This window comes from Ctenopharyngodon idella, chromosome 18 (assembly GCF_019924925.1).
Source record: "Ctenopharyngodon idella isolate HZGC_01 chromosome 18, HZGC01, whole genome shotgun sequence".
Classification (NCBI taxonomy): Eukaryota; Metazoa; Chordata; class Actinopteri; order Cypriniformes; family Xenocyprididae; genus Ctenopharyngodon; species Ctenopharyngodon idella.
In genome coordinates, this window is record NC_067237.1 from 1,814,131 (window position 1) to 1,839,602 (window position 25,472).

General features: G+C 41.2%; 1 long non-coding RNA gene across 1 annotated transcript; it reads left to right on the forward strand.

Annotated features, from left to right (window-relative positions):
• Nucleotides 1–1,094: 1,094 nt before the first annotated feature.
• LOC127500213 (uncharacterized) lies at nucleotides 1,095–24,067 on the forward strand. Its single transcript, XR_007926281.1, has 2 exons — nucleotides 1,095–2,268; nucleotides 21,584–24,067. It is a non-coding gene; the product is annotated as an uncharacterized LOC127500213 (long non-coding RNA).
• The last annotated feature ends 1,405 nt before the right edge of the window (nucleotides 24,068–25,472 follow it).

Below are 25,472 nucleotides of genomic sequence, written 5' to 3' on the forward strand. Positions count from 1 at the left end.
CTCTTAAAATATTGTTTTGACCTTTAACGCAAGGTTAGTTCAGATTGTACAGTATAAAAAGTCATGTGATGTGACTCCCCAAAACCTTAATGATATTTATGAAATTTCTGTAAAAAATACTTCTTTTTTATCTTGAAAAATGTTTCAAACTATTTTGAACATACTGTTTAAGATGTGTACACACAAGGTGTGAGGAAAATATTACTTTTTACTTGATGTTTACACCGCATGAGGCACTAACTGAAAATTTACTTAAATTACAAAGACATTTACTATATGACTCAGTGTGAATACTTTATATTACACAGATTATATTACGCAAATTTTACAGTTTGAGCAGTCAGATGATATGTGGTTCTCAGCCTGCTACTGTACGCTTTGGGCAAGAGATGCTCGTGTTGAGTTTGCCGTTGCGATGTCTTGCATTGCAGCCTGTGAATATTTCATCAGCCTCTCCTCTAAAAATAAGAGGGTGAATTTTTTTTTTTTTTTTTTTGATGGGATTGGGCATGACTCCGCCTCCTCCTCATGAGTAGCTGCAGTTCTCTTATTCAGACATATGTTATGACTCTGTCTTCTCTGTGTCATCTTTATCTGACCCTCCATCCCTCCCTCTCTCCATTCCTCCCACATTCTTCCTCAATACATACTCAGGTTTCTGACTCACATGTCTTGGCCAGGCTGCTTTTGATGCGGAAAAAGTCTCCCTGGAGGCAGTTGCTAAGCAACTGGCTACTGTTGGATTATGGGTTAAGTCAGAAGCAAGAAAACGCAACCATGAGAGATGATGATCATGTGTGTGAATGTGTGTAAGGCTGAGTCAGGCCATCACAACTGTCTGTATGATCGCATACTCCAAACATGCTCTTTAACGTAAGCTAATTTAGCCGAATAAAGCTGCAAAAATGTCCCTCCTTTTTCTCCTGCTCTTTTGACAATGTGTAAATAATATGGCAATTTAAAATGGGCCATGCCCTCACCATATGAGATATATGAGCGTTTTTGAGCCAAAGGACCTGAAGGAATGTCCTTATGAGTTCATATAGGCATTACATGTGAAATTATATGGTTCTTAATAAGAAAAATCTGGGAATATTTTTGGTTGTATTTCGCTCTGAAATCACATTCAAGTGTTATATATTTCTCTGCTCTGTGTGCATGAGTGATTTTGTAGCCACTGATGAATGAACTCAGTCTGTTACTGTCCTTCGCTCTGGGAGCTTCCATGTGGACCGAGGGAGGAGGAGGAGAGGGAGAGGAAGAGGAGGATACAGACAGCAACACAGAGGAGACCAGGAGCATGGGAGGAGGGAAAGTAACTGATGGAGAGAAAGCAAGAGAGAGAGAGAGAGAGATGGAGTGAGCGGCTCTGAGCAACACTGAGAGCTCGGGAGGGAGGGAAGATGCCAGACAAAATATGAAGTCGGGGAGAAAATACCTGAACGCAATTAAAAACGAGACTGAAAACATTCTGAAACCAAGTTAGTCTAAAACAGGAGACGTTGAAGACAAATTCACGAAGTCTTCCGGACATTGATTGTGGATGCTGTGATTCCCTTGGACGATTTGTCAGATGGGATTTCAATATTTAAAGCCGGAGCAAAATGGTACTCTCTCCTCCCAACGTCCTTCCTGCTCTCTTCTGAAACTAACTGCATGGCTTTTTGGCCTCTGACCTTTGAACTTGTCCTGTTCTTCCTTTTACTTGATTTGCTTTCCAGTTGAAGAGGACCAGTCTTCCATTCTTGGACCAGGACGTCCAGTTAGCCGTTGCAATACAGACGACGTCTTCGTAACTCATTGAGACAGGCTCTGAAACTGATTTTCACAGGGATTGCATTGTGATATCTTGGACGTGCACAATCAAGACGAGCTGGACAACACTTCCATCACCAGATGAGGACAGCAGGACCATCAAACTCAGTTGCAGTGAAAGATTAATGAACCTAGGCATTTTTCATGTTCTCTCTATTTACAGCAAAAATAACACCACCGTCAACCAGATTCATCAGTCAGCACTACCAACAAGCTGTAACTGGCTCTCTGAGGTTCTAGAAACAATCTGAGCTTCAGTCTGAACGCTGAGGGACTGTTTAAGAAACAGAGGGAGGTAATAAGAGTGACAGAACTGGACCAGACGGAAGAAAGGAGAAGGAACAGGGCCGTGTGGGGCTTCCACAAGTTCTTTCAGGTCCTGCAGGCATGGATGCAACACTGGAATAGAAAACAGGACGGGAAGTTTCTGCTTTCCCACTGGTACAATGTGTGGTGAGTAATGAGCTCCACAAGACATTTCAGGTTTTTAAAGGGATAGTTCATGCAAGAATTCACTCTCCCTTGTATCGTTCCAAACCTGTATTCTTTTTCTGAACATGAAGTATAATTTGGTCCAAACTTGTTTTCATTGCATGGACAAAAATACCTTCTTTTTTCGTTCTATGTAAGAAAAAAATAGTATCAGTTTTGACATGATTATTTTTGCATGAACTATTCCTTTAATTAATAATATTAATTTCTTGAGGTCGTGGGGTCAGGGGTTGTGCAGTGGTCACTGAGCTTCAGTGATTGATTTAGTGCTGTGAGAAATACAAAATTGCTTCGATAATTAAATCGGTTTCCACAGAATGGAATTTTATTATGGGATGTAATGTTTCTTTAGAAGTTATAAGGCTTAAAAATAACGTGTTGTACTGCTTCTTGCATTACATCTGAATGTGCTCGCAATTTTTTTTTTCTTTTGGTCTACACCTCATATTTGTGGATCCAGGAGTGAAGTTAAAGGATAGTTCACCCAAAAATAGAAATTCTGTCATTAATTACTCACCCTCATGTCGTTTCAAACCCGTAAGACACTTGTTCATCTTCTGAACACAAATGAAGATCTTTTTAATGAAGTCTGAGAGCTTTCTGTCCCTCCATTGACAGTTTACGCAACTACCACTTTCAAGCCCTAGAAAGGCAGTAAAGACATCATTAAAGTAATCCACGTGACTCCAGTGGTTTTATAAAGCGATGTGAGAGCTTTGTTTGCGCGGGGAAAAAAACAAAAAACCCCTTTATTTAGAAAATATTAATCTCCGACGCGTTTATGCAACGTCTGCTCTCGTGTCAACACAACACACATGCGTCATTCTGCTCTCATTAACGCTTTGGAAATTAATATTTTGTAAATAAAGAGGTAAATTATGTTTTTTTGAGCAAAGAAAGCAGTCTTTACTACTTTTCTGGGGCTTGAAAGTGGTAGTTGCATAGCTGTCAATGGAGGGACGGGAAGCTCTTAGATTAAAAAGACCTTCATTTGTGTTCCGAAGATGAACGAAAGTCTTACGGGTGTGGAACAATCATGAGAGTGAGTAATTAATGACATAATTTTCATTTTTGGGTGAACACACTTTACACACATTATTTGAATTTGAACATTATTTGAATGATTCCATATTGATTTTTAACATTTAATGCAAAACTGTGTGGATTGTGAAGGATGTTGAATGATCATAACTATTAAACTGGCTGTTCAATTAGACCTAGCATGACCAGATCTGTAAAATTGTGGCCTAAACCTGTATCTCACACTGATTTTTAGAACAGAACACCCATCATCAGGATTTATGATATTTTTATGAGAGCCCCTCTGGGACGACTGATCATTTAGCAGTCTCCGCTCCGCTCCGCCTGTAGACAGCCAGTGTGACATGCAAACATGTGGAGCACTGAATGATCAGACATTGATCTAAAAAAAATCTTCTCAAAGTCTCTTTTTAAAACTGTCCACTCCTGTCCACTATGATACAGATACTGTCACTGCTATAAAATATAAATACATTAATCTTGATTAAACTGGAACAAAAATCATCAACCTATAGGCTTCTGGTGACATTTCTGCAAAATGACATTATGTTGCTTCTTGCACTTTCAAAGTGAAATGTCCACTGAGTGCAAGTTCCGTTTTATCTGAAACAGATGAACATGAGTCTGGGAATGTTTTATTATGCTGTTTGTTGTAGGCTCTGTATCGTGGCAGTTCGGAAATGAAATGTCTGGTGAGTTAATGCTCTATCAACAGTGTCAACAAAAGCAAACGTGAGATAAAACCAAACTTAAAAAGCGATTGCTGTCTCAGAAAAACATTAAAGACAGATTTAAGTTTTTGGCAGAATATAGGAAGTTGTGTGTGGAGACACAATGAGACATGAGTTGCATGGTGATGCTCCAGAGCGGTGTCTTCGAAAATCTGCTGAGAAATATAATGATAAATGCATCTCTACCACAGTGAAGCAGGGAGGAAGGGAAGCCTTTTCAGCTGCTGGTATTGGTGAGCTGCTTCACTGTGAAAAGTCATTTAATGCTGGAGTACAGGAGAATATCGCAGAATGGCTTGCTTCCCACAATTTATACGTTGTTATGTAAAGAGAAATGATCAGATGTTATTTTGCAACAAGACAATGCACACACTGCAAAGACAACCAAGAAGTGTCTTGAGATGAGTCCATCATGTTTTGGCCTGGTCAGAGTCCAGATTTAAACCCTATAGTGAATATTTCATCTCACATTAATCTCAAACAAACTGGGAGACATTTTTCAATTACCCATGAACTGTTTGAAGCTTTTAACATTGAGTGGAACAACACTGACTAGTGCAATTCTTGCTAATTTCCTGACCAGTTATTTGTGTTTAAAATAGTTAAGACCATTAAAAAAACACTAAAAATTTTGCTATTTTTGGCTTGGCTCTTTTTACTTTTGCCCAGCAGTGTACGTGTTGTTGAGCTCTTTTATCATGATTAATGACTCATGTTTCACATTGCGAGTGCACTGCTGTATCAGGTGAGCTACCGAGCAAGTTTACCATGTCAGAAAACATATGGAGCTGGTTATGTGAGGAAAACATCAAAATGTATGTGAAAATGTATAGTGAAAATAATCTTTTCTCAAAAATAACCTCTTTGGCTCCAGGGTAGGCCGATGTGTAGGCAGCCGACAGCACGCAACCTTGTCATACGCCAGTTTTGAATGTGAAGAAATCCGTTACCCCTTCTTCCATCCGTACGCAGCAGCAAGAGCCTTGGTCGGCCGCCACTCCATCGACCGCTTACACATCAGCCTACTCTGGACAGGTGGCAACCTCCTCCTTGCCAATCTCAACTTTGCCGATGATATTGTTGTTTTCGGCCCAACCCAAGTAGCCCTACGAGATCTCACTATGGCCCTAGAAAATTAAGCGGCCAGTGTCGAACTCCGAATCAGTAGACAGAATCCGTTTCCGCCAGACAAATCTTACGCCTCCCCAACCAATGGCTGACCAAGATGGCGATGCTCTGGCGGCCTGCACAAGGCAAACGAAAACAAGGACGACCGAAAATCACATGGTGAAGGACTTTTATTGACGACTTGCTGGCAGTCAACATTCCATGGGATGAGGTTGAATTCGTCGCCGCGGATCGAAGCCGATGGAGAACGCCTGTCGTCCCATGTGTAACAGATGTAGGATAGTAAGAGCTGTGCGTGTAAACCTCACTCCCCTGATCTCAAGAGATGCTCTAGCGACTGACGTTAGAGGTTGCAACCTTTAGCCTCCTTGTTAGAGTGTCCGACTCCCATGCGGACGGGCCCGGGTTCGCGTCCCACTTGGAGCGGGCAGGTGCGAACTGAAGAGGCTACATTGGTGCCGTGACCCGGATGGGAGTGAGGTCTAGGGGGGTGAGTATAACAGATGTAGGCTGGTAAGAGCTGTGCGTGTAAACCTCACTCCCCTGATCTCAAGAGATGCTCTAGAGATTGCAGCCTTTAGCCTCCTTGTTAGAGTGTCCGACTCCCATGCGGACGGGCCCGGGTTCGCGTCCCACTGCAAACTGGAGGGGCTACACATGCACAGGCTAAATTAAGGTTAAGGTTAACTTCTATGGCTAACATGCTAGTCAAATAAAATGCCTAGTCACAACTGAAACTAAAGCAAAGACAACTGAATGAGAGGTTTAGAGTTACCGTCCATGAAAATGTTTCTTCTCTTCTAAAGGTTACAGTCTAAACATAAACAACATTAACCCAAAACCACAGGAATACTGTATGTGAATTGGCACAGTTGAAAATTACTCTAGATGTCATCTTTAACAGAAACCCTACAAAACTGTGTACTAAAGTTAAAATATGAAACAGGCCAACAAAATTAAAACTAGTAAAAAGAATTAAGTGCCAGGTCTTAAATGCATGTTAGCAAAACAACAAATTGGTTCAGAAAGATGATTGAATATGATCATAAAAACTAAATGTCAAAAAATGATATGCAAGCTATACTAACATTATAGGCTGTCCTCAGGAAAAATAAATTAAAAACGGATATTAATTTGTAGAAGGAGTCAATCCAAATGCTCAAGTCTGTATTCACTGTACCATAGCAGTGTGAATCATCATCTGTGTGCGTGGGTGTACGGCTGAGATACAGGGACAGAGAGAAAGAAATGTGTTTGTGAAGCATGTGAGTGAGTGGTCTGCAAATTATGGACACATTAGTGAATGTGTTCATGACACTCACATTAACACACGCTTTCAATTGCCTTCTGACAAATATAAGAGGCCCTTCTCTGGCTAAAAGAGAGAAAAGATTTAAACAGCAGGACTTGTGTCAGTCAGACTGTGTTTTCTACAGGGACTCTCGTCGTGAAATTCTCTCACTTTCTGCAAGCCTGAAGGTCTTCAGCATGGACTCGGTTCAGTGACCCATAGTAATCTCATTATTTCCTGTTACGCAATCACCCAAAACTCAGTGTTCGTCATTCCCATGCAGTGGGTGGATTTCAGATCACATCCATGTCTGTCTCTCTGTGTGCTGCCATCTCTTTTCTTTCTTCACTTCCTCATAATCATTACTCTCATTGTCTTCCACTCCTAAATCTCCTTTTTTTTTCTTTTTGCATTTCTTTTTTTCCCCATAATTATTCTAATTACCTAGAAGCAAACGTTTTTCCTAGAATCATTGATAAAGAACATTTTTTGCACACATGCGCTGGTCTATCCCAGGAATGCAAAATGTAAAAATCAATATTTTGAGGTCTTTGGGCCTAATGCATATTTATATGCTCAAACCATGTCCATATAAGGGCTTTCTGTATAACCGCACCTCTCTGTCCTCTTCATATGTCATTTTTATTTTATTTATTGTTACACAGAAATAATCCATATTTTGTAGAGTCATTGAGTTATTCTATTTCTAATAATATCTATTTTTAAAAATTGGATGTTAGAGAAATTTGTGTTTCACAAGCCATATTTGGAAGGTAATTGTTTTTGATGGGGACGTAAGGTATTTTCAACATTTACAGGGGCTAGTCTGTGATTTTATTGCTGTCTGAATCCAGAATGTCAGTGTTTTTCTCCCACCACCCACGTAAAAATCCACTGGCCAAATTATCTACTGCTTTTGACAAACACCACGGTCGTGTGGTAATGTAATTCCTGTCTGAATTCACATCAAGTTTATAAGAAGAGATCAATTCAAAATTAAAGGATTAGTTTACTTTAAAATGAAAATTAACCCAAGCTTTACTCCCCCTCAACCATCCTAGGTGAATATGACTTTGTTCTTTCTGATGAACACAATCGGAGTTATATTAATAAATATCCTGACACATCTCGACTTGACGTGACGCCAGTTGCGCTTTTTTCGTAATTTGAATACGGAAGGCGGTCTGGCGGAAGCTAGATATTTTACTTTATAACTTGTTAAATATGGATATTTTTTCTTACACAAACACATCGCTTCACTTCAGAAGGACTTTATTAACCCCCTGGAGCTGTGTGGAGTACATTTATGATGGATGGAAGCACTTTCTTCAGCTTCATACTCGTTGATCCCGCTCACTGCCATTATAAAGCTTGGATGCGTCAGGATAATATTAAAGCGAACTAATCCTTTAAATCGGCTGTGGAGAACCATACGATAAGTGGAAAACAGTTATGAAGAAATTTTTTTTATAAAAAAAATATTTCATCCCCGCAAGTGGGAGCTATTAAAAACAAAAAGGAAAAAAGCTTGTAAACATGGGGCAAAATTGTGGCAGCAACAGGTATGCAATACAATTCTAAAATATGTATTATATATAATTATATAAATTAAAAATATAAAATGCTGCATTAACAATGACACATCATTTTGAGATAAAATGCAAGACAAAAATTCATTTCAACTATAGTGTCTTGTCTTTCCATTTTTTTAAACAGAAGATTTAAGTAATCAAATAATAAATAGGATATTATTTTCTATTATTTTAAATATTTGTTCTTATTATTCCAAGCAGCTGACAATCATGTGACTGACCACGTGAGCAGTGCGTTCCCGGGTTCGTAGGATCACAAAACTCACTCCTCCTCCATGAATAAATCGCCATCTGAATGCATGAGTTTTATCACTGAGGTGCCATTCAGATTTATTTTTACAGACGTCCACGAGAGAAACAATTACCTGATTGAATAAGGCTTAGGTGATTCAAAAGTTAAAATGACTTTCTGCGAAGGTGTTACTGAATCGTGAGAGGAAAGTGAACTTGTTGAGGTGAGCCCAACCTGGTTTTGAGACAAAAGTATTTAGGGATATCTAGACCTGGAATGTCCCCAACTCGTCTCAAAATGCTGGTCAGAGGGAGCAGACCGGCACGGTCACTTTGAAGGCAGACAGAACTGGGCCATAGACGGCCCATTAGGGAGGAGGCTTTGCTATTTTTGGTCTTTCGGCTTAAGAGGTCTCCATGTCAGACTGTTGTTGGGACTCAAGAACATAAAACCAAATGACTAAAATCTGTAATGCAAATATTGAGCATGCTGTACAAGAGTCTTTTTATCTGAAGAGTTTGAGAGCTGGTCATTTCTCATCCTGCTCTTCCTGTGACTTTATCTTCATGCTAAGCTATTTTTGCCTGTAATGGACGTCTGGGCACCGACAGTAACCCGGGCTTATGTATGGCACTAAATGAATGAGAATAAGGGCACACGTCCAGTGAAGCTCAAGTCTAATAATTACTTTGATTGATTTATGTGCCAATTAGTGCCTCTGGAAGCTTGGCACCACTTTAGACTTCCTGATTATTAGTGACACGGAGTTGTCTGACTGCTGGCTGTTCACAATAGATAGAGACGTTTTTATACAGTCATTAAGGGTCTGTGGATAATTCAGATTGTGGGAGGAAGTAATTGTTCATTTTTACTTCCTGAAAAGTGTTTTATATCGCCTGAGGACACTTAGTAGTGTGATCCATGCTTCAGAAGAATCACATGCTATGGAAATCTGAATCAGACTCAAAACTTAATATAGATTTGATATGTTTAAGGGCATCTTTTTTAATGTTAGTTTTCATAGCCATTTTCTACCGTCTCTCTGCATGTTTTATTTTGCCTGCTGTGGCTTCTATTACTTCTATGTGAACACATAATTTGCATGTCAAAAGAATAATCATGTTTACTGACTGGCCGCTTTGCTGTTGGGTCTAATATAATTTGCAATGCAATCTTTGAATAACAGCCTCTTGTATTGTGACAGGTTCACAAAACAATCTGCACAGAAATGTGCTGCACAAACTGTTAAGATCAAAAATAAGCCTCAGCCACTACTCGATTCTTCAGAGTTTTCACTTAGGGGCTTTGTTAAATGTCTTTTTTTGGCGGGAGTTTGAAGCGACGGTAGTAAGTTAGTTTTATTTAAAAAAAAACAAAAACAAAAAAAAACTCTAAACTAAACTAAATGAAAGGTAAAAGTGAAAACATGTTTAAATATTAACCGTTAGATGGACAGTACTGGATTCAGATGGGGAGGAGTTTTGAATGCATTTCTATTTTAAATGCTCTGACCTGTTATTTATCTTGTATTATGTAATACACTTTAAGGAAAAGGCTACCTTTAAGGTGTAACAGCTTATCTGGGGCAGAACTGTCCAATGCTGCCCACTTTGTCATAATCATAGCAGAAATAAGGGTGGAAATATAATATCACCTTATATGGGGTTAGTGTTGAAGCTCCTGTGGATTATTACACACAGGTCAAGGTGAGCCATTACTGTACAGACACTCCATCAGGACTGTTAAGAAAGAAAAGACCTGGTGCGAACCCAGAGACTCATCTCAGCACCGACCACACAGTTTTAGCTGCAGAAACCCATCAGCTCTTTTACAGAGACCTGAGGGACATGAGAACCCGGTAAAATCAGAAGTGGCTGTCGAAGTGTAGCAGGGAAGACTTGCATACTTCTCCACCATCCTCTCATCTTTCAACCATCTTCCTTTGTGCTCCACAAATGAGAAACAACAAATGCATCTGCAAAAATAATACATGTAAATGATTTATTACATTATTAAGTGCCAAATTTTAGCAACAATATTGATAGATGATCAGATTGTGGTGGGCGCAAAAGTTTTGTTAGTTCTGACTTGGCATGTGATGGTATCAAATTTTCCTCTAAACAGGTTTAATAACTTTTTTTCTCATTAAAAAAGAACATTTAAAAACAATAAACCAATGCACAAACATTGTGTAAAGTGAACAAATGTTTTAAAGAGATTAAAGCGCAAAAGAACTATAAAGAAGAATAATAAAGAATCAGAACATTTTCAGTCAATGTCAGTATTTTGTGGTTAAAAATGCGAGCTGCAGGTCAGTGGAACGCAAGGTCTAGAGATGCGTTTTTTTAAGTTGAGCTTTTACTTTGGGCGCCGTGTTTTTAAAACTTTTTTTATGTTCTGGTAATGTTTTCAGCTGCAAGATTTATTTTTGTTCCCAGAATGTTCTGCTAAAAGGTAGGATAATGTTCTCTAAAAACATTCTAAAAATGTTTAGTGGTAACATTGTTAGAACATTATCCAAAACGTTTTAGGCAGGAAGCTTCCCTTTGGGCATTGAATGTGGACTCAAATGTTGCTCAGATATCAAATTTTGGTTGAGAGTGAAAACCCAACCTTTGTTTGACGTCGAGCTCCAGCATCATTAAATAACTCCAAAAACAGCATTACTAGCTTCACTTATAATAAACCAGACTGATTTTATTTCTGTCATACGTGTACAAAAGTTCTAAATGAGAATTAACAGATGTTTAGATGTTGTATTGAAAATAATACTTTGGTTTGATGTCACCATTATGGTGATCAGTGTTTGCTGTAGTTGGGCAGTTTGTCTCTTGACTTTTCAAAGTTAGTTTTTCTCTGGCTGCTGTAACTGTGTTTTTTATGGAAAGAACAGCAAGAGAAAATGTGATCAGATGATGTTGGCTACTTGATGGGGACCCCCATCCACTGCACATTTTGCATGTCTCCCTCATCTAACACACCTGATTCAAGTCATCAGCAAATTAGTAGAGACTGCAAGAGCTGAATTGGGTGTGTATAATCAGGGAGACATACAAAATGTGCAGTGGTGGGGGGTCCCCAGGACAGGTTTGAGAACCGCTATTCTAATCAACTGATCTCATCCAGAGTCTAAATTTTGGTCGAAAATAAAAAATCAGGTTGACATCTAAACCCAACATTTGTTTGACATCAGGCTCTAACGTCATTTAACAACTCCAAAAACAGCATTACCAGCTTCCCTTTTACAAACCAGACTGATTTTCTGTCATATGTGTATAAAAGTTATTATTGAGATTAAAAGGTTTAGATGTTGATGCCTGTTTGAAAGTAGTAGTTCGTTTTGATGTCACCGTTATGGTGATCAGTGTTTGCTTTCGTTGGGCAGTTTGACTCTTAACTTATAAGGGTTAGTTTTTCTTTGACTGCTGTAACTGTTTACTATGGCAAGTACGGCAAAAGAAACGTGATCAGAAGATGTTAGCTGTTTGTTGATAAAAAATACTATCATCATGTAGCGGTCTGATTATCTGATTTCATCCTAGTCTAATCTATGGTATTAATTTCACACTATTTCTTTATAGCAACTCTGTGGTTCTACAGTATTCGATTCAGCATTCAGATAATCTGTAGAATTTTACAAACACATTTTACACTAAACATTTTGAAATAATGAACCACTTAAACACAGACATCAAGAATCAACATATGAATCTCAACAATGGTGACATGCTTCATGCCGCAATGCATTCTGTGATTCTGGGATGCCCAACTAAAGCAAACACTGATCACCATAATAGTGACATCAAACCGAACTATTACTTTCAAACAGACATCAACATCTAAACCTCTTTTTATCTAAATAAGAACTTTTATACACTTATGACAGAAAATCTGGTTTGTAATAAGTGAAGCTGGTAATGCTGTTTTTGGAGTTGTTTAAATGTCAACCTGATTTTCACTTTTTACCAAAATTTGACGTCTTAGCGACTTTGGAGTCCACATCCAGCGAGTGATGGGAAATCCCCTGCTAAAAACTTTATAAGAATGTTAGGGGATAATGTTCTAACAATGAAAACAGTACTGAAAACAAACTGAAAACATTACCAGAACATAGAATAATGTTCTCAGAACATTCTTAGAACAACAACATTTCTACCTGGATTGCCATGTGTGAGATGCTGCAAAAGCGCAAGCACAACAGTCAAACATATCCATCTAACACGTGTTTACATTGAAAAACAATGGAAAATTAGTGCAGCGGAATGGAAAAGCGTGTTCTGTGTGAACATTTCTTTGGAAATGACACCCCTACTGCTTCTTTACTGGAAACCTTTCAAATGTTCAAACAAAGAAAAGAATAACATACTGTTGTTTCCAGTTTGTTTAACATGATTTATATGTTTGGTGCATACATTAATGTTGTGAAGTAGGTTCTCATTACATGTATCTGTCATGTTCATGCCTATATAGGGTCTAAATTTAACCACATTAAACATACACACAGGTTCTTTTAGATCCCTTATAATATTAATTTTGCAGAGTGGCTCTTGTAATGTTGGTATGTCTGAAAGGTTATCACTAATGCATGCTTTGTGGACTGAGTTGAATGTGTACCACTGGACTTCTGTATTCAGTATTCATTCTGAATTCAAACAGAGTTCTGGCCTGGTTTCTCACCCTCTCCGGACGGCACACAGATGCTCTATGCAATTTTGTTTTGTTTTTCTTTCACAATCTCTCACAGTATTGTGGCCAGATATGCTTTAGCTATGGCTAGACCATTATGATTGATGATGCCTTTTCAATATTCCAGCTGGAGATGTTGGAGTTCTTGCTATTAGTATTAGGGTAGATTAGGGTAGGCAATCTATACACTGATTAAACCTGTTTGATTCAGTGTAGACAATAGCACACACAGTCAGTTTAGTGATGCTTTTAAAAGATGATGTTCTGAATTCAGCTTTTCACTGACTGGAAGGCATTAAGGAAAGTTTGTCAAGAAAGTTTTGAAGTTGTACAGTCACAGATTGGACAAACTGACAGATACGAAAGATAGACAGACAAACAGACCCATACAGTAGATGGATGGATGGATGGATGGATGGATGCTGTTGGTTGATCTTTTTTTTATTGGACAAAAAATCCTAAACCCAGTTTCTTCATTTGCCATATGTAGCTGGCACTAGCAAAAAGAAGTATAGTACAAACTCTTCATCCTGGCTTCAAGCACTAATGCTGCTTTTGTCTTGTACCAGTGTTATATTAATTTTAGAAGCTCTTTAGTACAATGGACAGAACAAGATGGTTGACTCATTGAGCTCATCCGATGATGCTGATTTTTCTGACAGTGGTTTTAGGCTGTTGGGTTTGCACAGTGTGAGTCAACCCGACCCATCTTTCATTCGCCTAATTGTCCACCCCCACTTTTTCATGCTTGCTTTTTCTCTGCTTTTTAAAAAATTGTGATTCAACGCAGCACTGGAGTTCTTCCAGTTTTCACATGGCTCACTGCCCTGACATACAAGAGCCATACATGTTGTTGGATGGTGAACATGTTCCTCAACTGGATATTGTACCCTTATTATATGTAGAGCTACGAGGACTAAAAAAGAATATCTCTATGTTGAGGTTGGTGGCATTTTAGGTTGCTTTTGCTACTACTACTACTACTACTATTGCCAAGGGATTTCAACATCCCCAAAACTCTAAGTATTAAAACTTATTATGAATATGAACTTCAAATCGTGCAGCTTGTTGAGGTGAAGTGTGCTATTTCTTTTCTAAGTGGCCAGGTGTACTATTTTCACCTGACAGATTATAAAAATTGCCTTGAGACCAAAATATAAGACTCTTTTGGGCTAGTAAAAACCACTTAGAAACCACACAAAAACATCCCGGAAAATAGCCACAACATCATAGCAGTGTAGCAATTGATTTGGCATCGCATATTTTCTTGAAAGCACGAAAATGTTGAGTTATAATGCCAATGCATTGCTAATGCAAATAAATATCTAGACTTTGACTGCTGTACAGATAAATAGTGTTTCTGAAGGTGTATAAATATGAATATGAATATGTATGAAGGTTTTCTGTACAATTTTGAAATTAGGTTCATCGTCTGATTCCCTTATTGGTGGTTAATATTTCAACAAGTGTTTAATCATAACAATAATGATTTCATGAACCATGATTCGTGTATGCAGCCTCGTCTGAATTTCCTTCTGGATTCTGAAGATTTGTTGTTTGCACTCAATGCTAAAGATCCTCTTTCCCCTTTTTCCCTGTGTTTCTCTTTCGTTGTTTCTTTCACTCCCCCTCATTTCTAGAAGCTATTTGGCTGTTGCGCAGGGTTGTTGAATATCCCTCTGAGCCTGGCAAGGCGTTCGGGCCATGTGCAAGTGCTTCTCTGACTGGGCCTAGAGCAAGGAGGTTCTGCTTGTATTTCCCCCTAATTGGGTTGGAAATAATCGTGTTTCACCGCTGAATGGCTAAGCCACAGCAGAGTGGAGAGAGGGTGACAGCCTTGTCTCACAGGGTCTCATGGGTCCTTATGCTGCTGCAACAGCTGCTTGGATCAGTGCTGTTGACCTCCAGCCATCTTCTGTGAGGAAAACAAAAAGTAAAAAACAGTTAACAAACACCTAAGAAGATTTTTGCCGGGCATATTTTCTAGAAGCCCTCAAAGCGTGTGCATCTGCTGAGTTCCTGTCCAACTGATTAGCCATTTAATGACAAGGTGGCAAAACTGGCCGCTCATGATTAGGCTGAACATGCATTATAAAACATTCACTTTGACATGTGGATCACATGAGATTAGAGGGGAGAAGCGAATTTGTGAAACAAGACAGAAACTACAACCCAGAGATTTCTATTTTCAGAACGTCGTTATGGCTAAATGCAAAATGCTTCATATGATTTCAAAATTTGCTAGATTTCTCAACTCATGAACCAAACATGAAGACTCATGTATACATGAATACTTCTGTGTGAATATCTCAACGAATAACTTAATGACCATTTAACGTCTTACAATTGTTAAACATTACTGAATGACCCTAAATAAATTAGGTTACACCAACAAAGCAGAATTTAAGGGTAAGATCAGGTAGAAATAGCTCTTTAAAGGATTAGTTCACTTCAGAATTACAATTTCCTGATAATTTACTCACCCCCATGTCATCCAAGATGTTCATGTCTTTCTTTCTTCAGTCGAAAAGAAATGAAGGTTTCTGAGGAAAACATTCCAGGATTTTTCTCCATATAGTGGACTTCACTGGGGTTCAACGGGTTGAAGGTCCAAATGTCAGTTTCAGTGCAGCTTCAAAGAGCTCTACATGATCCCAGACGAGGAATAAGTGTCTTATCTAGAGAAACCATCTGTCATTTAAAAAAAAAAAAAAAAAAGTATATACTTTTTAACCACAAATGCTCATCTTGCACTGCTCTGCGATGCACCATGCATTACGTAATTGTATGCAGAAGTACAGCGCAAGTGTTTACAAAGCGAACATGCAAAGACTAAGTCAAACGGCCTTTACAAAAAAGGTAAAACAATGATGTTGGACGATTTTTGAAAATGGAGGAGAAAATGAGATGTTCCCTTTCGAGGGAACTCGCGCTGCGTCCGATAGGATCGCTTTGGGAACGCCCTCAGCGTGATAGCGTCTGATGCACGTCTGTCAACTAGTCCAATGGCGAGAGTGAACGTCACGGGCGGATGACGTCACGACCAGGAATGGATAAATACACATCCGGCGAGACCGGCTTCAGCTTTTTTGCCTCAGCTAAGCGCTCTATGTGAAACTGTCTTTGTCTATTTATTGTTGTCTGTCCCGATATAGTGCAGCTCAATATATACAGTTATGGCGAACACACAGGCATTTAAACCGTGTACTCCTCCCTGCCCTCGTTTCCTGACGGGTGGGGATACACACGATTTGTGCGTGATATGTTTGGGAGCGGAGCATGCTCTTTCAGCCTTCGAGGGGGCTGAATGCGAGCATTGTGAAAAGCTTCCTTTAAGGACGCTCCGCTCCCGCCTCGCACTTTTCGAGGAAAGTGCGCAGGCAAGCGTTCCCCACGGCTCTGGGCCCGCGTCTGCCGAGGCGGCGCGGAGAAAGATGTCGTGGGGTTCGCAGATGGATCTGTCAGCGGGGCTTGAGACGGGCATGAGTGCTCTTTCTCAGCCTTCACCTGGCAGATCCCTCGCCCCCTCGCTGGTGTCGGAAGCCCGCCCCGCGGCTTCTTCCGCCCAGGGAGAGGGCTCGTCGCGTCAGCACTCTAGTTCTGAGGAATTGGATGTGCTGAGCGTCGATATGGGGGAAGATGACTCGCCATCACTTTCCCCTGAGTATGAGGAGCTGGTGGATGTGCTTTCTCGCGCTGTGTCTAAGCTAAGCATTGATTGGCCAGCCGAGAATCAGGGCGCTCGTCCGAAAAGCAAACTGGACGAGCGCTTTTTGTCATCAAATAAAGCACTTCCACCACGGGGTCTGCCATTCTTCCATGATCTGCATGATGAGCTAACGAGATCATGGAAGAAACCATATTCATCACGCTTGTTCAGCCCTCATGTCAAGCACTATTCTAACATAAGGGGGCTGAAAGAATATGGTTATGGGACGATGCCCCGGGTTGAACAGACGCTTGCGAGCTATCTGTCCCCGGGTTCAGCGTTGTCCCTGAAGGCCCCCACGCTTCCCACAAAACCACTTAAAGCTACATCAGGGTTAGTGGGAAAAGCGTATACGGCAGCAGGTCAGGCTGGTGCGTGCTTGCACACTATGGCTGTTCTGCAAGCATACCAGGCAGACCTGCTGAAGGATCTGGATGGCGGGGAGGGGATTGGCCCAGACGCAGTTCGAGAACTGCGTCGAGCCACAGATCTGTCTCTTAGGGCCACCAAGGAGACCGCCAGAGCTGTTGGGCGGTCTATGGCAGCCTTGGTGGCGACAGAGAGGCACCTGTGGCTCAATCTGTCTGAATTAAAAGATAAAGACAGGGCCTTTCTCCTCGACGCCCCGCTTGTGCCTTCTGGCCTGTTCGGCGACGCGGTTACATTAGTCGTCGACAGGTTCCAGGAAGCTAAAAAGCAAGCGGAGGCGTTCAAGAAATATTTACCACGCCGCCATCCATCCTCTGGGGCTGCTGGGCGTGAGCAGCCCCAGCCGTATAGCTCCTCATACCGAGCGCAGCAGAAAGAGAGTGTCGCTTCTCGTGCTCCACCTCAAAGACACGGTGGGCCGGGACGGCACTCTCAGCCCAAGCCTTCTAAGCCGAAGACAGACCTGAGGGTTTTGCTTCAGGCGAAGAAGGCTGGGCAGAAGAAGTCCTGACGCCAGGGGTGTCAGGCTTCTGAGGGCAGCCCCGCACGGGGTGGTGCGGTACACACCTCAGTATACGGTGCCCGTTCCACCTCGTGGCCCTCAGGAGGCCGTTCTGCCAACCCCGCCACCTTTGGTGATTCGGGGCGCAGCGGTTCCCACCGAATTAGTGACGCAGTGTTCACAACAACACAACGCTGCGTCACATCCTCTGAGGAGGATAAATTTACATCAAAAATGTGCTGTGAACAAAACACCAGAGGCCAGCCTCGAGAGGCTGGTTCCCTTAGTAGATTTTCTGGTAGAGTGGAAATCTCTTCAAAATATCTCACGTTGGGTCCTGCAGATTCTAGACAAAGGTTACAAAATCCAGTTTTGGTGCCATCCACCTCTGTTCAAAGGAGTGCTGCATACGTCAGTGCTTCCTCAGCAGGCTCTGGTGTTGGAGCAAGAAATAAGAACCCTATTAGCAAAGGAGGCTATAGAGAGGGTTCCGGTTGCCGACAGGGAGTCGGGATTTTACAGCCGGTATTTCCTGGTTCCAAAAAAGGATGGGGGGTTGCGCCCTATTTTAGATCTAAGACATCTGAATCGAGCAGTACGAAAGCTAAAATTCAAGATGCTGACGATAAGTCAAATCGTGACTCAAATCAAATCCGAGGATTGGTTTGTCACAATAGATCTCAAGGACGCATACTTCCATATCTCCATCCTTCCACAGCACAGGAAGTTCCTGAGGTTCGCTTTCGGGGGCGAGGCGTACCAATTTCGGGTTCTTCCGTTCGGCCTAGCTCTCTCACCCCGCACATTCACGAAATGCGTAGATGCAGCACTGGCCCCGCTCAGGCTGCAGGGCATACGCATCCTGAATTATATCGACGACTGGTTGATTTTAGCACAGTCAGAGGAGATGGCGGTTCGGCATCGAGATGTCGTTCTCGCGCATATTCAGAAATTGGGGTTGAGACTGAATGCAAAGAAAAGCGTGCTTACTCCACGACAGAGGACCACTTTTCTTGGTGTAGTGTGGGATTCAGTGATAATGCGAGCATGTCTCTCTCCAGTTCGCATCACTGCCATTCTATCAGCCATGAAAGAATTGAAGCTAGGCCAGTCACGCACTGTAAAGCAGTTTCAGAGACTGCTGGGTCTGATGGCAGCAGCGTCCAACGTGATACCTTTTGGCCTGCTGTACATGAGACCCTTACAGTGGTGGCTCAGGACCAAAGGGTTCTCCCCGAGGGGCAACCCACTTTGTATGATCAAGATTACGCGGCGCTGTCTCCACGCCTTGATCATATGGAAGAAAAATTGGTTCCTGTCCCAGGGCCCTATGTTAGGAGCTCGATGTCGCCGTGTCACTCTGACGACGGACGCTTCTCTCACAGGCTGGGGAGCGGTAATGGAAGGCCGCTCAGCTCAGGGTCTGTGGAAGACTCATCAGCTCTCATGGCACATAAATTGCCTGGAGATGATGGCGGTCTTCAATGCGTTGAAGTTCTTCCTTCCAGACCTGAGGGGCCATCATGTGCTGGTCAAGACGGACAACACATCGGTGGTCTCGTATATAAATCGACAGGGGGGTCTGCGGTCGCGCCCATTATACAAACTGGCGCAACAGATCCTCCTGTGGTCTCTGGGGAAGATGCTCTCCTTGAGAGCTATCTACATTCCAGGGACTCAGAATATTGGAGCAGACATCCTGTCGAGGCAGGGGCTGAGGTCAGGGGAATGGAGACTTCACCCGGAGGTGGTGAAGCTCATATGGGAGATTTATGGCCAAGCGGAAGTGGATCTGTTTGCGTCTCAGGATACGACGCACTGTCCACTTTGGTTCTCCCGCACACATCCAGCTCCTCTGGGACTGGATGCTATGGTACAGGCGTGGCCGAGGCTGCGTCTGTATGCATTTCCCCCAGTTGTTCTGCTCCCAGAAGTTCTGGAGAAGATTCGCCGGGAAGGGATAAGTCTACTGTTAGTAGCACCTCACTGGCCGAGCCGCATATGGTTTTCGGACCTGATAGCTCTTCTCGATGGCTCACCTTGGAAGATTCCGATCAGGAGGGATCTCCTGTCTCAGGCGGGGGGCACAATTCTCCATCCCCGTCCAGAAATGTGGAATCTGTGGGTTTGGCCTCTGAGGGGGCCAAACTCATAGAGGCTGGTCTCTCAACTGAGGTTGTAGAGACCATTCTTCAATCCAGAGCTCCTTCCACGAGGAAACTATACGCTTTGAAGTGGAAACTTTTCACTTCCTGGTGCCAAGAACGGCAGTTGGATCCAGTCTACTGCCCGATAGGTTCAGTACTTGAGTTCCTACAGTGCCGCTTCTCATCTGGGTTAACCCCATCTACACTTAAAGTATATGTTTCAACTATATCTGCTTACCATGCCCATGTGGATGGTACTACTGTCGGGAAGAACCCGTTGGTTATTCGTTTCCTCCGTGGCACCCAGAGGCTGAGGCCTGCGATGCGCACGAGGGTCCCTGCTTGGGATTTGGCCATTGTGTTGGAAGGCCTATCTACAGCTCCATTTGAGCCACTTGAGTCAGTCTCAGATAAGTTCCTGACACTTAAGACTGTCTTCCTTCTTGCTATATCGTCCCTTAAGAGAGTAGGAGACCTTCAGGCCCTTTCAGTGTCCCCAACCTGTCTTGAGTTTGCGCCGGGGATGGTCAAAGCCTTCCTCTACCCCAAACCTGGGTATATCCCTAAGGTTTTGACTAATGTTCCAAGGCCTATTGTGCTGCAAGCTTTTTGTCCTCCTCCGTTTGTTACCCCAGACCAGGAGAAACTGAATCTGCTGTGTCCAGTGCGAGCACTGGACACATATGTCCACAGAGCTGCCCTGTGGAGGAAAGCAGACCAGTTATTTGTGTGCTTTGGACCACATAACAGGGGTCGTCCTGCCTCTAAACACACTGTAAGCAAGTGGATAGTTGAGGCTATTTCGCTCGCTTATGAAGTCTCTGGCCAGCAGTGTCCTTTAGCTGTCAGAGCGCATTCAACTAGGAGTATGGCGGCCTCCAAGGCCTTAATTTCGGGGGTTTCCCTCAAAGAAATTTGCGATGCGGCCGGTTGGTCCTCGCCTCTCACTTTTGTGAGGTACTATGACCTTGACCTGGGCGCAGCTCCAGGATCATCTGTGTTACTGTCCTAAGTGTGCCACAGTTTCACACAGACAGGTATTTGTGATTATGGCGTTTTGGTATATCGTTCCCAAAGCGATCCTATCGGACGCAGCGCGAGTTCCCTCGAAAGGGAACGTCTCAGGTTACGTATGTAACCATAGTTCCCTGAGAAAGGGAACGAGACGCTGCGTCGCGTTGCCATACTCCCTGCATCCCTGTGATCGATTTGCTTCGGCAGTTTGAGCTGAAGCCGGTCTCGCCGGATGTGTATTTATCCATTCCTGGTCGTGACGTCATCCGCCCGTGACGTTCACTCTCGCCATTGGACTAGTTGACAGACGTGCATCAGACGCTATCACGCTGAGGGCGTTCCCAAAGCGATCCTATCGGACGCAGCGTCTCGTTCCCTTTCTCAGGGAACTATGGTTACATACGTAACCTGAGACGTTTTTCGCCCTACCGCAGTACTTCTGCCTAAGTCACCCTAGGTAAGACCCTTATTCCTCGTCTGGGATCGTGTAGAGCCCTTTGAAGCTGCATTGAAACTGCAATTTGGACCTTCAACACGTTGGTAACTGTTGAAGTCCACTATATGGAGAAAAATCCTAGAATGTTTTCCTCAAAAACCTTAATTTCTTTTCGAATGAAGAAAGAAAGATGGCATCTTGGATGATATGGGGTTGAGTAAATTATCAGGAAATTTGAATTCTGAAGTGAACTAATCCTTTAAGAAATGTGAAAATCTTATTGTATTGTAGTATGTCTTACACATCTGCTCTTCAATCATGTCTCTGTCTCTCTGCAGCAGGCGTGGCTCCCCCTGGAGGTGGGGATCAGTGATATTAAACATGCTCCCCCATGGCCATCATCACAGGTGTCGGGCCATTGTGGAGGAGCCAGAGAACGATCGAGAGGAGAGGATTCTGGCAATACTGGGGATTATCGGCACCGTGCTCAACCTGCTGGTAGTCATCTTCGTCTACATCTACACCACCTTTTAAGATCTCAAGCTACAGGATGCCCTCATCTGACGGAATGGCAATAAAGCGGAGAAGAACAGAGGCAGGAAAAGACTGGCATCATTTTTCTTCACCAAAAACCATCAAGCAGTGCCTGACCTATTCAATCAATCTGGAAAATGCAAGCATTAAGTTCAAAGCTACACTGAGACCTTTTAGTTTCAGTTAGTCTAAAAGATAGCTTACACGTCATTAATTATTTGTATATCTGTTCATTATTCACATGTTCATTTTGTATAGTCTTGATTATAATTGCATGTTCTCTGATTTCTTACGTACACTAAGTATTATATACGCTATTTCAGATGTGTGTGACTTTCACTTACAGCTGACCTGGGCACATGCAGTCCAGATGCGGATCCAGAGCAGAGCAACATTAAGGTCCAGATTTTGAGGCTCTAAAATCTGTTTTTGAACATGCAGAGATAGGCAAAAGGTTATTGAATTAGTTGTTTTTTTACTGCATTGTCTCTATATAAAGCACAACAGAGCAGAATGCCACAACAATGTCTTGTTCTCAGGTGTTTAGCAGGTTAGTGGGAAAGTTTACTTGAAAAGTGAAGGCAGTCGGCCTCTTTGTTGCTGTCACGATCATATAATGAGACTGATCTCAATTGACACTTTCTACTCAATGTGCTTTTTGCAACTAAAAACTTCAACCTGATGAAAACAGTGTTGTGATAGTTTTGTACAACAAAAAATGGTTTGACTGTCGGAGTAATATGAAATAAGAGAAAGATGGGGTTGGAAACATGCTTTTAAAACATCATAAGAAATGGTTTTGACTGTTGAAATGGGCTTTTAGCTTCTTCTGCAATGTTTTGAAAGAAAATATTAAACTTTAATAAACCTAAGAAGAAGATGTATCCAATGTTTCTTATAATTAAAGGGACAGTTCACCCAGAAATGACAAATCTGTCATCATATGACTTCCTCGGAGCTCAAAAGGAGATGTTAGGGAGAATGACAGACTCAGTCACTATTCACTTTCATTGTATGGATAAAAGATGCAATGGAAATGAATGGTGACTGACTTCCATTCAGCTTAACATCTACTTTTGTCTTCCACTGAATAAAGAAAGTCATACAGGTTTCAATCAACATGAGGGTGAGTAAATGATGAGGGGAGCACCGTCCCTTTAAAATGACCATGAAATCAAAATGAACCATTCCTTTTTTTTCCCCTTCCAATTATTTTACGGAATATTGCAGTACTTATTATAAATTATTTATCCATGCACATCATCATTATTTAATTTTTTTCTAAATTCAGTCACAGTAGCAGTGTTATTTTAGTTTCATTGAAATACTATTATAGTTTTTATTAATATTTTGAATAATTTTTTATTTTTGTTTTAGTCATTTTTGTACATCAAGTTAAATTACATTAACCCTTGTGCGACCTTATTGACATTTTTGTCTTTTTCAGGGTTTTTTTTTTTTTTTTTTTTTTTTGATAATTTTGCCTGTGTTAATGCCAACTGCATACATTTTGGCACAGGTATGTATTTTTATTAGAATTTTACTATTTCACCCCTATTTCCTTTAATAAATCTATTTTGCACCAGTAACACAAAATGGTTCCTCTCAGGACCTGAAGGACAAAAATGTCCCCTTTGAAACCCATTAAAACTGCACTTTTTAATCCCAGGGCCATTTAACTATAAAATGATGCAATCTTTGTTAAGAGGCTTTCATTCTGTTGGCAAGGCTTCAAAAATTTAAATTTTTACTCTTTTTTACCAGATGGTGCCATTTTCTCAGGTTTGGCCTATAAAGCAAATACTCACTTTGTTCCTATTTTCTGCTTATTATAGAGCCAGTTTGATGAATTAAAGGGTTAGTTCACCCAGAAATGAGCAGTGTTTTGAAATCGGCCCATCACTAGATATCGCTGAAAAGTCATCATTTAGTTTTTTTGGCACACAAAAAAATTGCTCGTCGCTTTATAATATTAAGATTGAACCACTGAACTCACATGAACTGATTTAAATATGTTTTGAGTACCTTTCTGGATCTTGAGAAGTTCAATGACATTGCTGTCTATAGAGGCCTCACTGAGCCATCAGATTTAATCAAAAATAACCTAATTTGTGTTCCGAAGATGAACGAAGGTCTTACGGGTGTAGAACAACATGAGGGTGAGTAATAAATGACATTATTTTCATTTTTGGGTGAACTAACCCTTTAAGCAGCTATAATTGTGTGGGTGTGTTGTTATGGATGACAGAGTGTGGTCTGTATGTGTGTAATAAATAAAAAAAATTGTGTGTTTGTGTGCTTGTAATATTTGAGACAGAAAAACTCTCTGCAAATCACAAATCAATCACTGTGTGCACCAGTGGAGTTTTGCTGGCATCTAATGGTAAAAATTTGGTACTGTCCTCAAACAAAATCTTACTGAAAGCTCATTTTTTTAGATATCAGCCTCAAATTTGGAACACAACTTGTTTAGATTTATGGCTTTGATTTTCTAGCAGTTTTAGAGTACAACATGTTTCATAAAATATATATTTTATATAAAATATTGTTCATAAATCATTTTCAACTTAAACATAAACTTTTTTTTACTGTAACAATAATCTGCAAAGGGTCTTCTTTAAAATGAGACTAAACCTAAGTCCGTGCTCTCGAGCTTCAAATTTTTATGACAGTTTTCTGACACGGACATTTTTTTCCTCTATGGACCTGTGTAACTTTTTTTAATTGACGCACAAGGGTTAAAATGAGAAATGTTGCCTTGGCAACTAGCTGAAATTAAGTAAGTTTTTTTTTAATACATCTTGTTTTATTTCAGTTAACATTTATTTTATTCCAAGTAACGAAAATGTTTTTTATGGTTAGTTTCAGTTTTAGTTAACTATAATAACCCTCCACGGTAGGGAAGAAAAGACTATTGCAATTCTTGTTTCATGCTGGCTTTCAGGATTTACTTCAACAATACAATTTCTGTGTTCTGAGTTAATTAAAAAAAAAAAAATAAAATTCTGGAAAACTCAAACTTGTAAAATCTATCTAATCCAACAGAGTGTTCATAAGGGAAGTCCTAGGATTTTCAATTTTTTCAGCAGTAACAAAAGCACTCAGCATAACTAATACTCTGAATTAAGACCCCTGACATATTCTGCTGCTCTCTGATACCACAGTAAAAAAACAAAAAAACAAAAAACACTGAATTGCCAAGACGATGTCTGAAGTTATAAAAAAGAGATTTCCCCGTCTCCCATTTGCTCATTTGGATGGCAAGATGACGCAAAGTAACGGCAGGAAAGCGGAGGCGGAGAGCGAGTGAGCGGCTCCACTGGGAGTTGAACGCCTGCAGCGAACACATGCCATCTGCTCTCTTCATGGACAGTCAGTGGCATTTCCCGACATGACATGCTTACGCCATGTCATCTTATAGTGAATGTAGAAGCCAGAGTTATGTTATATCAGGGACGTTTCCTCCGAGGAGGCAAGGGAGGCAGTGCCTCCTCAAAAAAAAAAAAAAAAAAATGGATAAGACAGGAATCCATATTACAAAAATAAACCCTATTATAATAAAATATTAAAAAATGTGACATTAAAAAGTGTATAAATCAGTCATTTTTCTAAAGTAACACTGTCCAACAGCGACACCCGCTGGTAAATGCTGTGTTCATGCCATATTGTAATGACCGTAGTCTCAAGATGACA